The following is a 16,548-nucleotide window of genomic DNA, read 5'->3' as shown; positions in this document are numbered from 1 at the left end:
TAGCAATGATGACCTCAGATGTTTTACAATTATGCAAGCTTTTCAAGTCACACTGAACCCCAATAGTGGCAGGTGTTTATTTCAATTGGTGTCATGTTACAGCTTTGTTTTACATATCCAGCAGTTCATGTAAATTGCAGAAGCCAAACTTTTCACACCTATGAATACTATGATTTAGCAAAACCAAGAGTTAAGGATGAAAAATGAAACAAAAGGCATAGAAAAAATGAGAGTAAAGATCAATGAAAAAGTTTCTGATATTACAGAAGCTCGGACACAAACCAGAATGATTTGTTCTGTAGACTTGCCCCTCTTGGTATGTAATTTGTATCTCATTTGAGGACCAGCTTGCTCAATAATAGTCGCTGAGTGGACTCATATGCCTGCCCTTCACAGCTCTTACGTCATGATTCATATATTCCCCCAGATCTTTTTGACTGCCTGCAATTACTTGTGACAAATGATTCTTCTGTGTATTATCTGCATTACCTTTTCAAATGTTTCCATGGTGCACAGTTAAGTTATCTAGTGTGTACTGTACTATCTCTCCAACAGTAAATCCAGGCATTGAGGGGCTCTCCCAGAATTCTATTGTCTTCTGGAAGTTGGCCACCCAAAATAAGAATCCTCCTAGAACACAAAAATTCCATTTAGATACCACAATTAGCTATAACAATAAACACACAAACAAATAGATATTTTAAAAAAAAAAAACCTAGAAGAAAGTAAAAGTGAATAGTTATCAGATTACGAAGGATTCTCCAAAGTAATGGAAGAAATCCTAAAGAAGTAAGTCAAAAAATTGGATGACAAAAAAACTGAAATTGAAAACAAAACTTAAATAACAATCTGGAGAAAAACAAATCAATAAACTAGAAAAAATATCTGTTACAAACAGGAGAAAGAACAATTATCTTTATTATGTAATAAGCTTATAAATATTGATTTTAAAAAACATTAAAGATCTAATAGAAAAATGGATAAAGAAGATAAACAATTCATAGAACCAAGGCTAAGAAATGGCTACTAATGTATTTTAAATTAAAACCTCACCAATAATCCAATAATTTTGAATTGAAATAACAATAAGAAATCTTTTTTTTTTCTATTCATCAAATGAATCAAGATTTGTTTCACTGTTAATACTTACTTTGGGACAGGATGTGGTAAAATAAACAAACTCATACCCTGCTACATTAGTGCCTTTCTGAAACAAAAGTCTTTAAAAAGTTCCAACGCCTTTCAATTTTTCTGAATTTTTTCAGAATAAAAAATTGAAGGGTAAAAAAGAAAGAACAATACTAATAACAAAACTAATTCATATCAAGTATATACTCTGAATATATATATTTTTAATTATGATATAATTGACATATAATATTAGTTTAGTTTCAGGTATATAACATAATAATTTGATATTTATATATATTGCAAAATGATCACCACAGTAAGTCTAGTTAACATCCATCACCACACAGTTACAATTTTTTTTCTTGTCATGAGAAATTTTAGGATGTACTCCCTTAGCAACTTTCAAAGATACAATACTATTAACCATAGTCACCCTGATGTACACTACTGAATATGTATATTTTTTTAAAGTTGTGAATCTAACTATTCTTTTAAAGGGATCTATCTTCTCTCTAAAGCAGTGGTTCTCAAAGCATGGTCTCTGGACCATAGCATCAGCAGCATCCGTAAACACATTAGAAATGTTAATTCTCATGCCTACCCAGATTTACTGATCCTGAAATTCTGGGGGTGGGGCCCAGCAATTTGTGTTTTAACAAGCCCTCCAGGTGATTCTGATGCCCACTAAAGTCTGAGGACCAGTGCTCTAAAGTTACAGAAAACATCATGGATAGAAGAATGTATTAAATAACTCGATGAGAATGCAATCAGATACAACAGTGTGGAAAATTCTATGCAACCAATTCTCCATTTCTTTAACAAATAAGTAGCATGAAGGGAAAAAAAAAAAGGAAAAGTATGAAAGGTTAAAAGAGACTTAAGAGACATAACAAAATCAATGTGTAGACCTCATTTGAATCCTGTTTCAACCACATCAACTGTAAAAAGATGTTTTGAGACAATTAGGAAAGGTTGAACATGATATTAAGGGATTATTATTTGTATTATTGTGTATGAACATTATAATATGGTTATGATTTTTTACTGAAGTATAATTGATGTACAATATTATATGTTACAGGTATATAATATAATGATTCACAATTTTTAAAGGTTATACTCCATTTATAGTTATTATAAAATATTGGCTATGGGGGGAGGGTGTAGCTCACGTGGTAGAGTGCATGCTTATCATGCACAAGGTCCTGGGTTCAATCCCCAGTACCTCCTCTAAAAGTAAATAAATAAGGAAACCTATCTCCCCCAAAAATAAGTAAATAAAATTTTAAAATTAAAAAATATATATATTGGCTATATTCCCCATAATATACAATATAAAACCTACATGATTAAAAATAGGAACTTGTTATACTCTTCTTTCCACTGTTCTGTTCTATTGAAATTTCCCATAGAAAAAAGTAAAAACAAAACCTGTGGACCTTTTAGCCAGTAATTCCCATTTTAGAAATTTGCCTTAAGGAAATATTCAGTCTCAGAAAAGGTTTATTTGTAAAGCTCTTCATTACAGCATTATATATACTATAAACTATTAGAAACAACTCAAATGTCCAAAAAATAAGAAAAAGGTATACTAAATTATGGGACTTTTGTGTAATAGAATATGATGTAGCTATTAGAAATTTTATTTTAAAAAAAAAAACAAGATACAAAAACATATAATTCTTTTTTGTAAAAAATAAATATAAGCCTAGAAGAAAAGACTAGAAGGGACTACAGGTATCCCCCACTTTTCCAGAGTTCATTTTACTCCACTTTGCTTTTATAAAAGACCTATATTAGTACCTGTTTTGCTAACCAAAAGAAATTTTCACTCTTATGAAAATTTCACTCTTATGAAAAAAGGCAGAAAGCGAAGGCAGAAAGTGAAAGTAGCATTCAGCATTTGTTCTGCAGGAGCTGTTATAGAGGCAGCACACACACACTGGGAAGAAAGAGAGGCACCGCCAGGATCCTTCCCTGGGAACCATATTCGGCATCTCAGCATCAAGCTGCCACAGCTTTGAGCTGTGTCTGCAAGCACCTGTGCTTCATCTCGATTTATTTTGTGCATTGGTTAGCAAAATGTGTCCTAAGAGAACTGCTTGTTCACTTTATGCTATTCAGTTTACAAAAGGTTTCATAGGAACGCTCTATTTTCAAATAAGGTGAGGAAACTTGTACATCAAAATGTTAAGAGTAGTTGTCTCTGAATATTGAAGTTAGGGGCCACAAGGACTTTCTTCTCTGTAACTTACCATGTTTTCTAAATTGTCTATAATGCATACGAACCTTTTCATAATATGAAAAAGTTAATGAAAACCAAAGTATTTTTGTCATAATAGTCATAAAATAAAGTACTACACAAAATAAGATAAAATTAAGACTTTCTTTTTTCACAAGCCTAAGAATCATCTCAAGAATGAGCTATTACTTGGTGAGAGAGAAAGGAGACTTACACCTACCTAGTGGAGCACACCTCACTTGTACTATTAGTTTGATAGTAATTATGTACATTGTTAGACTGTTAATGTTTGTATGTCCATGGGCATATTCATTCTACAATATGCAATAAATACTTATTGAGTGACTACTATTTGCCAACAGTTACCAAAATGGCAAAAATCCTTGTCTTTATGAAGGTTGCATTCTAATGGAGGGAGACAGATAATGAAGAAAAAATTTTGTTAATATTTCTGGCATGTCAAATAGTAAGTGCTATGGAGAAAATAAGGCATGGGAGGAAAATAGGGAGTGTTGGGTTGTTGGGGGAGAGGCAGTTACTCAGTTTTCAATAGGGTGGTTAGCAAAAGCCTAACTGAGAAGGTGACTTTTCAGAAAGACCCGAAGAGGTGAGGGAGTGAACCATACTGTGTCTGGGGGAAAAGGATTTCAGGCAGAGGAAACAGCAAGTGCAAATGTCCTAAGACAGAAGCATGCTTGGGGTACATATCTTGTCTTCCTAATTTGACCACAATTTCCTTGGAAGAATTAAGTTCTTCACCTGCTTCTTGTGCCACAACCCTGATTACAATGCCTAGAGTAGTATTCAGGAAACATTTATTAGTGACAATGATGCAAAGATTGAAAAATACTAAAATCCATAGTCTTTCCCTTAAAAATCATCCATTATCATTTTGCCTCTTATTTCTTTACAAAAAGAACTTTTTAACATAAGAGCTGTTCAGAGTTGGGTATGTTTCGGGAGGTAGAAATGTTTCCTTCTCCAAAGATACGCAAACAGACCAAACGATCAGTGGGTGCGGATGCTCTGAAGGAGATGCAAGTATTAGATGGGTTACTTGACTAGATAGCCCATTATATTCCCTTCCATTATTCAAAATTCAACAAATATTATTGAGCAATGAACAAAACCAAAATCCTTGCTTTTATAAATTAAAAATCTTATCAGCATCCTAATAGCTGCTATAAACCTAGTGGATTGGCAAATAGTCAATGCTGGTTACACAACAAGAAAACCCCCTTCTTTAAAAGTGAACCATTTATAAAATCACAATGGTTACTTACCAGAGCATGTGTTCCTCAGCTTCTTAAGAAAATATCTTATTCGTATTTGAATCTCCAGGCCTGGCATATAGATCCTCAATAAGTGTTAAATACATGATCTTGAGTCAACTCTAGTATTTCTTTCTGCTCCTGGACTGCCACTTAGTAGTTAATTATTTTGTTGATAGAAGGGTGAGTAAGGCATAATCACAAATGACAATCACAAATTGAAAATGTATTCACAATTAATTTGGTTCTTTTTTTTCTTTACATTAAACATCAGCCTAAGGCAATGCCATTGATTTCAAGTTGAATGACTATTGCTTGTAGTGAAATTGCCAAAAGGAAGAGCAATCCTTATTTGCTCATAAAATTCCACTTATTTTTTTAAAGTTATTTGCTCCCAGTAAGAGTCTCCATTGATTAAACTCCAGACCTTTTAAGTAACGACAACCAAAAAGAAAAAAAAAAAAAAAAAAGCACAAGATTTTCTGCAAACAAAAGCATATGACTAATCAAAGATTAAAGATTAAAGTCCACCACAGATGTATTTGTTAGATGAAACTAAGGCACAGTAACAAACAGATCCCCCAATTCAGGAGATGTTTAAAGAAAGTTTATCCTCTCTCAACATGACAGCCCAAGGAAAGAATTCAGGTCAGAGATGGCTTGCTCCACATAGTTTTTCAAGCAACCAGGCTGATAACAGCTCTACCATCTTCAACACACAGCTTCAAGGTTGCCTTGGGCATCATCACTCCTGACAGCCAGAAGGAGGAAAGATCATGAGGGGCGTGAGTGGAAGGTTTTATGAGGCTTGAAAATGGTACATACCACCTCCTCTCAAATTCCACATCACATAACCACATTTAACTGCAAAAGAAACCAGAAAATACAGTCAAGGTCTGGATCCAGGAAGAAGAGGAGCATGTATTTGGTACATGGTTGGTGATCCCTGCCATAATGGAACTGTAAATGAAACTCTAATTCTCTGAGAGCTCTTCCCCCACCCCCACCCCTAGAATATTAGCCAGAGTTTACAAAAGCCTCTGGTTGAATTTGCCTACTGCAAAAGATTCTTACCAGACTTGCTCTGTCATAGTTCACAATTTATGAATACATTATATTCCAAAAGTTCACTTCTGCATTTGCTTAAATATATTTTCTGGTAGAACCCACAGCTTATTATTTATCCTATCTAGACAAATACTACAAAACCTGCTCAGTTTTGGATGCAGTGTGGAAGAATAAAGCTTCCTCCTCACTCTTGGGAAAAAAGAAAAGGTTACCAGATAAAGTAAGTTTTTTATTCAAGACCTCCTCACCTTGCCACTCTCCTCTCCATTGGTGCCTGTCACCTTCACACTACGCCAAAAATCCCACTCAAGCCTAGCCCAGTGCCCATCCCCAGTCATTACTGGCATCCATGATGCTGTTCTTATCTGGACATTAAGGCAGTGAAGTTATATTTTAAAAACTATTTTCACAGATAGACATAATAATAATTAACATGTATTGAATATTTACTATATACGAGAACTATGTTCTCTGAACTTCATTTTACTCATTTATAAAATGGAGACAATAATAAAACTTATCTCATGAAGTTATTGTAAGGATTAAATGAGACAATGGCTATGGAGTGCCTTGGACCTTGCCTGACATTCGTAAATTTACTCAGTAAATGTTAGCTAGTATTTTCCTAATTGGTGTATTATTACTCGGTGATTGGGTGAAACTGTGAACAGCTCATTTTCACTCAGTTCGGTTCCCCTCTCCCCCAGCAAACTCCCACCCCTCCAACCAGTGAAGGAGACAACAGTCACACTTTGTCGAATGTTGACAGTGGTTCTCAATGATAATGAGCCTGAAGTGCTTGTTAAAAATGTAAAAAACCCCCATTCAGTGAGTCTGAGGAAAGCACTGCTGCCACATTGAACAACACCAGGGGGCACCTTTCACATTTGTGTTGCATGTAAATAGTGCTTCCTGGAGTTTTGCAAATTTTGGTTCTGAAGTTGAAGCCCAGGAAGTTGTGTTTTTAACAAACACCCAGGTGATTACAAACAATCCTCTAGAGTCTTTAAGACTGTTCTACAAAGTGTGGGGACCTGCGGAAGAACTTATCTCACAGGTTAGTTCAGTGTCTAAAAGTGGCTGTAATCAAGTATCAACAAAATAACATTTTTAAAAGCCATCCACTACAACCTAGTCACAGCCTTGTTATTCAGAGCTCTCCCCAGTAGCCAAATTCAATGGAATGAGACTTTTACCTGTAATTTCCTTCTGAAGGCTTCACAAGGCTCTCCAGACGTGATCTCATTAATCCTCAGGACAGATCTGTGAGACAGGTGGCAGACATCGGACTTTTCATGACAGGTAGCTTGAGGCGTGAGCAGGGCTGCTGGCCCCAGAAGACCAGTGTCAGTACCTGGCTGGGTCTTCTGCAGTCTCCCCAGTCTTCATCTATAAGACACCAAGTTTCTACATTTTGCTGGGGAAATCTTCACCAGTTCCCATATGAGAAAGGTTGTTAAGGCAAATCTCATCATCTGCCCATCCCATTCATTTACAAATATTTATCAGCTACTACTACCTAACAGACCTAACACTTTTTGGAAGCAGGTGGGTGTTGAATTGTAAATGCATCAGTAAACAACTACATACTGAGCAAATCATTGTGGGACCATAAAGGGGAAAGGAAACACATATTAACTGAACACTAATTACTAACTGAAAGGCATTGTGCTGAAATCTTTCTTTTGACTATCTCTTTCATTACTTGCAATTATTTAGAAAGGCAATGACAGATACCATGACTTTTTACAATTTTTACAAGAACTGGTCATATACTTGTAGTTAGTTACCTGTTTCAGCCAGACTTCAATCTGAAATTTGTCTGATTCCAAATCTCTGCTTTTTACATAGTCCCTACCTTTAAGGAGTATACAAGTATACCAAAGTTAACATTTATTGAGCACTTGGCTAATGTAGCATGTTCCAGGCATTGAACCAAGCACTTCACATATTCTTCCATGTAATCGTCACATCAACTCTGTGAGGTAGACGCTATTACTTAGCCCCAACTATAGATGACAAAAATCTGAGGCTCAGCAAGGTTAAATCATTTGCCTGCGGGGGAGAAAACTTGAAGAACCATTGCTATCACAAGAGGGAGTTGGCTCGTTCTACAAGGTCCCAAGAAGTCATATAAGACCAAAGGTCAGAGGCTTCAGAGAGATAGATTTGGATTCAAAATGAAGGTCTTACTGACAGAGCAACCCAAGTGTTGCCTCCAGAGGGAGTGAATTCCCTTTCTCAAGAGTTTACATAGCTAATTGCCACTTCAAAGAGACATTATAAAATGAATATTATTATGTCAAGAATTGTTCTCCTAAGAAAATAAAAAATAAAAATAAAAAAGAATGTTCTCCAATTCTCTGCCCCACCACACACCCCCCACTTTAATTTCCACTCATTCTTCAGATTTCAACCTAAACATTACTCCCTCAGAGATGTCTTTCCAGGTCCTACTGGGCTTCCATTGTATATCATCTTGGCTCCCTGTACTTCTCTTTCATAGCACTTATAGTGGTAATTAAATAACTAATTATGGAATTAACAATGGAATATAAGTTCTTATAGGGCAGAGACTACATGAGTCTTGTTCCTGGAGGTTAACTTTCCTGGTGCCTACCAGTGTCTCAAACATGTTAGATGCTCAGTAAATATTTGTTGAACAAAGAATGAGTGACTATTGATGGGTGGTTGGCCCAGCAGTGGATTTTCAGAACTGACTCAGCTGAAGATGACACGAAGTCCCCTTGCTAAGCTTCCTTGAACATTTCATAGCTACTCATGTTCTTGGGGCCTTTCATACATCTGTTAAAACATACAGCTCACTGCACTCTCATTCATACTTTACCTTTTCCTTTGTTCACAGCTCGGTATCAAAACCTCATCCACACTGGTTCATCCTTATGTTGGAAACTGTGCAGCAATACCCTTGGCTTCCCTGCACCAATTCATTCCATGTTCATCCATGGGCTTTGGCCTGCTTATCTCCCTTGTCCATCTGTTTGGACAGCAGTATGCCTGCTTGTGGGTGGTTAGATCCTTGGCATGGGACAGAATCTCCAAACAATGCAAGAGGTTTACATGGGCAAGCTGCACTGCAAAGCCAAAGACATTTGTCTTGTGGGGAGGGTCTTCTCTCTGAAAGTCAAGGTGACGCATGCCCCCTTTACACTTGATTATACCTGTAGAAATGTGGATGCTCACACCAAAAGAAGATCAAAATCTCAAAGGGAAAATAAAAAATGGTCACAAAGCACTCATTTGACAAACGTAACTGATAGCCCTTCCGGGCTAGGCAGTGGTGGGTAAGTGTTAGGGATTTGTGACCTGCAAAACCAAGGAAGAGCAATGTGTAAAGTATGGCATATATAAACACTATGGGGGCACAGAGAAGGCATGAGAATGGTTGACAGACCTGAAGATCCCCTGGGAAAATTCAGTACATGTCCCCAGGACACAGTGCCAGGGGTTTTCTGCACATTGTGTTATATTAAGCAACAGAGGAGAAAAATGAACCACAACAGAGAGAGAACAGCTAAACCCAGAACCCAGGATGTAGCCATGCCAATCAGTGGCAAGCAAGCAAATGGGCAGGAGTTCATGAGGGCTGTGCCAAGGAGATGCAGCCTCTTTCATTTAAGATAAAAATAAACATTTTCATTCCAGTTATTTAGGATAAAAGAAATGTGGCAACATGGGGCCTGAGGAAGGGTGCAGTGTGCTCTAAGTAGGTATGCCTCCTTCCAAGAATAGTGCCAATACCTCCAAACATTCCCAGGTAAGTTTACACACACACACACACACACACACGCACACCCAACATGGCAAAGCACCATTGTCTGCTATGGGGCAGTGTTTCACAGACTTCTAAGAAGAGAATGAGCCAATTATTACAGCATGTATAACTTTGGCAATAGTATTTGTTATTTCAATGGTTTTCTTGAATGAGCCAGGGAACTTTGGAACGTGAATCCTCTGTACGAAAACTCACTGTTCTTTTAAAGCGACTAGAACAGCAAGGCCCTACGAATTCCAAAATGATTTAACCTTCCTAAACGGGAGATGTGGGTCTGATAAGGAAGTAAATGAACAAAGAAACAAAGAAAATGATAAGTTAAAAAATCATAAAGGAGAGGGGAAAGAAAAGAATTTTGTAATGAAGTCTAGAGAAACAGAAGCTGGAATACAGAGAAAATAAAGTCCTCACTCTCCTGATGCTTTTATTTTTCAAAGGAAAACAGACAACAATCATAGTAAACAAGTAAATTAACAAATGAGCTCTATCATTTTCAGACAGTGATAAAATAGGGGTATGGAGAGGCAGTCTTAGGCAGATGGACAGGGAATCCCTGTCTATGAGGCTGCATGAACTGACACCTGAATGATAAGACAGCCGTGCAAATGTCTGGGGAAAGAGCAGAACAGGCAGAAGGAAGAGGCAGTGTAAAGGCCCTAAGGCAGGAAAAGGTCTCCTAGGTTCAGAGAACAGCAAAGCCGATGAGGCTGGAACACAATGAACAAGGGAAACGTGGTAAAAGACAAGGTTGTAGAAAGGCAGGCAGGGGCCAGATCACACAGGGCGTGGCAGGCTACAGGGAGAAGCTCAGATTTTACTACAAGTAAATGGGAAGGTGGCAGAGGACTTGCAGTGAGGGAGCAATGTGATATGATAAACATTTTTGAAAGATTAGGCTGTCCATTAAGTGAAAAATAAACTGTAGTGGGGGCAAGAGTAGAAACAAAAGAGATCTGTTAAAAATGTATTACAATAATACAAAAAGTAAAAGATGGTGGAATGTAGTGAGAAATGGTAAGCTTTAGAATACATCTTGAAGAAATAATTTGTATCCTTAACCACCATGCCAAATTTTTCGCTTATTACACATTACCTTATATTCTTCAATATGTCTTTATTTATCTGTCTTATTTCCTTAGATTGTGGTGATTGTAACTTATTTATAGAATTTTACATAGACCTATTGATTCATTTAGTAAACATTTATGAGCACTTATTATATTTCAGGTGCAATAGTAGTTTTTTTTTTACATATTTGTTGCATTTCATAGTTGTATTTCTTCTTGTCACATATATTTTATTTTTACACAAATGCGATTTACTTTGCTTGTTCTCTTATGTTTAAGTCTTTAAGCCATTTTGAGCTTACCTTTGTGTAAGGTGTGAGGGAGAGTTCCAACTTCACTGGTTCACATGCAGTTGTCCAGATTTCCCAACACCACTTGCTGAAGAGACTGTCGTTTCTCCATTGTATATTCTTGTCTCCTTTGTCAAAGATTGACTGACCGTAGGTGTGTGGGTTTATTTGTGGACTCTCTATTCTGTTCCATTGATCCATATGTCTGTTTTTGTGCCAATACTACACCATTTTGATTACTGTAGTTTTGTAGTGTTGTCTGAAGTCTGGGAAGGTTTCACCTCCAGCTTTGTTCTTTTTCTTCAGTATTGCTTTGCAATTCTGGGTCTTTAGTGATTCCATATGAATTTTAGGATTATTTGTTCTATTTCTGTGAAAAATATCCTGGGTAATTTTATTAGGGATCACATTAAATCTGCAGATTGCTTTAGGTAGTATGGCCATTTAAACAATATTAATTCTCCAATCCAAGAGCACGCGATAGAGTTCCATTTTTTAAAATCATCTTCAATTTCCCTTATCGATGTTTTATTGTTCTCAGTGTTTCTCAGTCTTTCACCTCCTTGGTCAGCTTTATTTCTAAGTATTTTTTGATGCAATTTTAAAAGTTTTTTTTTAGACTTTCCTTTTCTGATATTTCATTGTTATAGAAATGCCACTCATTTCTGTATGTTTATCTTGTATCCTGCTACCTTGCTGAATTTATCAGCTCTAGTAACTTTTGTGTGGAGCCTTTAGGGTTTTCTATATATAGTATCATATCTTCTGCATATAGTGACAATTTTACTTCTTCCCTTCCTTTTTGGATCTCTGCTTGTTTTCTATATCCAGTATTTTCCTTTTGAATAGCTTTCTTTCTCTCCCTCTCTCCCATTTTGTATATGTTCTCTTGGCTCTTTTCTTTCCTTTTTCAAATGTTCTTTATTTCACACAGTATTTCTTAAGTAGACAAGAATTACTTTTTCACAAAAAACATAATTTAATATAACAATCTTGTAAGTAGCTCATGTAGCTATTATTAATGCCTTTTTACAGGTGAGCAAAGTGAGGCTTAAAGAGGTTAAATTGTTCACCCAAGGTCAAAGGGCTGGGGAGAAAGAAACTGAGAGAAGAGTCAAGGTTCCCTGATTCCTAAATCAATGCCTTTCTATCACACTACCCAGTATCCTCTTTCTTCCCCTTCTGAGCCCACCTGCACTGTCCCCTAGATATCAGGTGATTATGCAAAGTAGATGACCAATAACTCTGTGATGGTGAGGATAACAGTGCTCTCTCTCTGCATTCAGTGTATCTATTTGTATAACTCATATATTTCTCAAAATGTACCTTAGACTTAGCCCATGTCGATTTTACCGTAAAACAAAAGTTAGTCATAAAAGACTAGGTTTCAATTTTTTGCATCTGGACAGGTTAGTCATGAGTCAATTCAAGAAATATTTCATTGGGCACCTCCCTTGTGCCATAAATGAATGGAAGAATGAATAACCCTACATAGTATTATATAAATGTAAGCCATTATCACAATCTACTTGGAGAAATAGGAGAGAAAAAATAAAATGTAAGACCATGAAATAACACATAATAAGTGAAGCAACCTGGCATAGTGATTAAGAATACAATAGGCGTGCCCTTTCCAAGTTCTGGGGATATGGGGCGTAAACAAGACCGAATGGTTCCTGCTGTCATGAAGCTTCTGCTTTGGCCTCTTCTCATAACTGCTATTCTTTCCTTAACAGTCTCGTAAACTTCCTAAGGTTCTCTATAGTTAATAACAATCGCTAACACTCACTAGATGCCTACTGAAATTAATTTATTTGATCCTCTCAACAACCCTACGAAATAGGTAGCATTGTTATCAACTCCAGTTATCAGATAAGAAAACTGTGAATACCATACAGCTAGTAAGTGGCAGAGTTAGCTTTGACTCCACACAGTGGGGCTTCAGTGTTCACAGGCCTAGCCCCTGTGCCGGGAGATATCCAGGTTTTGTGGGGCATGAGGTTTATAGAATTCTAGGGGCTCTCTCTGAGGGAAAAAAAAAAAGAATATGACTCTACAAATACAAAATTAGATGCAGGGCCTTGGAAGGGGTCCACGCAAGACTAACGCTTTATTAGCTTCACAGTAAATCTGTCTTTAGCTTCAAGGTAAACCCATCTCTTCCACTATGCAATACCTTAAGCATGAGCTCTGTTATAAAAACGATGACTGTCCCAATCCAAATACCTAGAAGGTGGCTAGGTAAAAGGAGCAAGAAAACAAGCCACCCACCATTTCCAAATGTGAAACTATAGATGAGATTTTTCTAGTGCTTCATGTCAAGTCAGGAAGCATTCATAAAGCACCTACCATGTACCAAGCATTGTGCCCCCCTGCAGTGTATACAAAGGTGAGCTTAAAGGCAGAAATAGATGATGACAGAGAACAGAGAGATAGACAAATCTGCTCTCAAGGCCTCAGTTTACATGCCCAGCACTGTCTGTGCATTCAACATGCATTCAAAATTCACTCCTTTTGCATTAAAAGAGACCAATATGATAGCAGTATCTGCCTTCGAAAAACTTAAATAATAATAAACACCAAATGCTTACTCTTTAAGCAACTGTCATTGCTGTAAGCAGAATGCAGCTGATGAGGTAGGTATGAGTATCACCATCATTTCTATTTTACAGATGGAGACCCTGACCAGAGAAAGGAAAAGCTTGGTTCTAAATCTAGAAACGCTGATTCCTGAGCCACACCCTGAATCACTCTGCTACTCGTCTTCTCCAGTCTTTCTGGAAATGTTAAGACTGGAAACATGAACAGTTCCAGATCTAAAGCTTCTAAATTCCTCCCAATCACCAACTTTTCCATGACGCCTTCCCTCCCCACCCCAAGTAGGCAGGTCCCTTACTACATACGCAGCCTTCCATATTCACCAGTCTCTTAGCTGGATTAATGATTCACTTGTTGCCTCCTTTCTTATACCATGAGTTTCTTGAAGACAAGTGTCTTCAGCAACTAGCAAGATTGGACAAATATTGAGGAATCAATGAATAAATGAGCAATAGATGTCAGAGTATGGTCAGGTGGTCTATTGATTCTGTGGTAAACAGTTTATCTGCCATAAGTTTTTAATGGGATTTGAGTAGAAAGTGAGATTTAGAAAAGTAGAGGGAGAAAGAAAAGGACACATTTCAGGGGGGATTAACAGCCTGGGCAAAAGAGCAGCAGTGGGAATGATCATGGCATGACAGTTAGCTCCCTGTTGCTTCAGTAATAAATTACCACAAATCTACAGGTTTAAAAAAACACAAATGTATTCTCTTATGGTTCTGGCGGTCAGAAGTCCATAAAATCAAGCTGTCAGCAGAGCTGTGTTCCTACTGCAGGCTTCAGGGAGTATCTTGTTTTCCTGCCTTTTTCAACTTCTGAGGCCACCTGAATTCCTTGGCTCCTGGCCCCTTCCTGATGTCACTCCACCTTCTTGCTTCTTGTCATATCTCCTACTGCTGACTCTGACCTTGTCTCCCTCTTGTAAGGACCCTTGTGATTACACCATTGGGCCCACTTGGATAATTCAGGATTATCTCCCCATCTCGAGACCCTTATCTTAATTACAACTGCCAAGTCCCTCTTCCTATGTAAGATAATATATTTGCAAGGTCCCCAGGTTCTGGGGATCAGGACATGGACATAGACATCTTTGGAAGGCTGTTATTCAGCCTGTCACAAAACTTAACAGTAAAAAGACAGTCCAGGCTCTGTGACAGTTCTCCCCTATAAGGTTGCAGGCTGAATGGATAGAGTAGCCAGGCTTCCTTCTAGGCTAAGGAGTCTGAACTTGTTCTAATAGAGTTATTGTAGATGTTGAAAGGGTCAAGTCATTCAGAAAATGATGTGGTTAAAAGATTTATGTCAGGGGAAAAAAAAAAGATTTATTTGGCAACTGAGTTGTTATTAGCTTCAGCTAAAGCCATCTCTTTTTCAACATAATAATAGTAACTGTATAGAAGGTTTCATTGTTATATACACTTTCACATGTCAGCCTATCTCACAAGTGTTATTATCTCCATTTAAATATGAGGAATCTGAGCTTAAAGGGGTTAAGTGACTTTCCCCAGGAGACTGTACGGCTGACACATGGCAGAACCAAGCCAGAATTTGAGGAGGGAGTGTAGTGCGGTAGGTAAGGACAAATGCCTTTGGAAGCTGACCTGAGTCCAGACGTTAACTCGGCCCTTTACTGGCTCTGTGACTTTGAACAAGTCATCTCCCCCTTCTCTAAACTTTATTTCCCTTTTCTCTAAAATGAAGTTAATAATAGTTCCTACCTCACTGGTTTTTGTGAGGATTAAGTGAGATAATGCTAGTAAAGAAAGCGCTTAGCACTGAGCAATCAATAAACAGCAGCTACTATGATTACAAATCCCACCCCCTTTCCATAACGTCAAACTCAGATGAGACCGTCTGAGATCACACTTTTAAGTCAGCTTCTATTTTAACACAGGACGATTCAAAATCTGAGTTTAACAAAAGCTATTAAAGATATGTTTCACACTAGCTTCCAGCACATAAACTTTCCAGTTCTCCCCAATTAAAAAAAATTAAATGTCCTCATAGTGTGTATTAGACAGTGCCCCAAAAGTGTGTTAATGATTTAAATTCCAACTTTGAATTATTCTCAGTATGATTTCCTATATGCCCTAAATTTCTTCAATCAAGGTCTGACTTTTTTCAGGTGGGCTATTTGTGAAAAACCAAATAAAATAGATGTAGTTCTGCAGTCAGTCAGCATGGACTGGCCTGGATAACTTCAGTGGACAAGCAAGCATTTGCCGAGAGTCTGAATTAACCTTTACTTTGTGCCCATTTCCAGGAGGAATGAATGAGCACCAGTGGCCTGCTGGCCTGAGAGCCTCTGCCCGGTGTCCAGCATCCAGAGACTTTTCCTGGCTGACCCTTTGGAGAATGTCCAACCCTGAGAAAATGGAATCCAAAAGAAGACACAGAATTGAGCTCCATGTTTTCAGAGGTTGCACCACACTGGTCATCGGAGTTAAACATGTTCATATCCATCGGCTCTGTGCTCTGTCACGCAAAATATTAAAACAAAATTCAAGGAGAACAGTTTGAAGCAATCCTTCCTGTTCTTGAAAATCACCTTTAGCTGCTGGGAACGCTGATAATCCCTTTGTAGCTTACCCAGGGCACATTTATCAGTGAGGCAGCTAAGCCAACTGTGGCTGCATTCACAGGTGACCGTGCTGTCTGCCTGCCTGCCCAGAGATACAAGAAACAAAACCAAACCGATAGAGAGGAGCTGGCATTGCAGATTCACACAAGAGAGCAGCCCAGGCCAGGCTTCTGTTTTTATGGACAGGAACATTCGGCCCTCAGCAGCCCAGCCTCTGAATTCACGGGCTCCTCTGATGACGCAAACCACGATTCTGAAAAATAAAAGGGGATCTCAAGCAGAAAAAGAGATTACAAATCAGGATCATTCAACAACAATAACCAAAAAATAAACCCTGGCAGCCACCTTGCTAAGCAGGCCTGGTGGATGCCAGCCTTGCCTTCTCAGTTCCTGTTCCCAACAGTAGCACAACAAATTATCTACTTTTCCTAAATCCAATGGGCTCTGACCGCAGACACAGGAGAGCAAGCCGCATTTAAATTTGAAAAGCTGTTACTGTTAGAA

General features: G+C 37.9%; 1 long non-coding RNA gene across 2 annotated transcripts in view; it reads right to left on the bottom strand.

Moving 5' to 3' along the window:
• The window catches only part of LOC123615297 (uncharacterized), a 125,007-nt gene that overhangs the window by 14,752 nt on the left and 93,707 nt on the right, over window positions 1-16,548 (bottom strand). For both annotated transcript variants that reach the window (XR_012511203.1, XR_012511202.1), the window contains exons 5-8: window positions 10,878-16,548; window positions 6,909-7,101; window positions 4,657-5,508; window positions 490-630 (exon numbers count right to left, since the gene is read on the bottom strand). The exon at window positions 10,878-16,548 is cut by the window's right edge and continues 4,465 nt beyond it. This is a non-coding gene — a long non-coding RNA (uncharacterized LOC123615297). The remainder of the gene's footprint in view (window positions 1-489; window positions 631-4,656; window positions 5,509-6,908; window positions 7,102-10,877) is intronic.

This window comes from Camelus bactrianus, chromosome 13 (assembly GCF_048773025.1).
Source record: "Camelus bactrianus isolate YW-2024 breed Bactrian camel chromosome 13, ASM4877302v1, whole genome shotgun sequence".
Taxonomy (NCBI): Eukaryota; Metazoa; Chordata; class Mammalia; order Artiodactyla; family Camelidae; genus Camelus; species Camelus bactrianus.
Note: the sequence above shows the minus strand (reverse complement) of the source record. Positions and strands in the feature narration are given on the sequence as shown.